The sequence below is a fragment of the Brassica oleracea genome, chromosome C8, assembly GCF_000695525.1.
Source record: "Brassica oleracea var. oleracea cultivar TO1000 chromosome C8, BOL, whole genome shotgun sequence".
NCBI lineage: Eukaryota > Viridiplantae > Streptophyta > Magnoliopsida > Brassicales > Brassicaceae > Brassica > Brassica oleracea.
The window spans coordinates 23,277,604-23,277,864 of record NC_027755.1 but is presented as its reverse complement, the minus strand read 5'-3'; the positions used below and the strand labels follow the sequence as shown (position 1 = coordinate 23,277,864).

Below are 261 nucleotides of genomic sequence, written 5' to 3'. Positions count from 1 at the left end.
TGCAGCAGCGGGAGCGAGAGGAGCAGGAGCGGGTGCAGCAGAGGGAGATGTATGGTAGGACCTATGGGGCGAAGGAGAATTCTGAAAATGGCTGGAATCCCGAGACTGGCTCCCCGTACCACCACGACCACGACGCTGTCGAGGCCGGGTCTGATCATCATGAAACCTATAAATTAAAAATATATATGTAATAAATACAGAAATATATAAATTATTTAAAAAAAAAAAAATCCCAAATAATTTAATCACAAAAAAAGATTT

General features: G+C 41.8%; 1 pseudogene; it reads right to left on the bottom strand.

Annotated features, from left to right (window-relative positions):
• LOC106307514 overlaps positions 1-261 on the bottom strand; it is a 10,488-nt pseudogene that overhangs the window by 6,510 nt on the left and 3,717 nt on the right.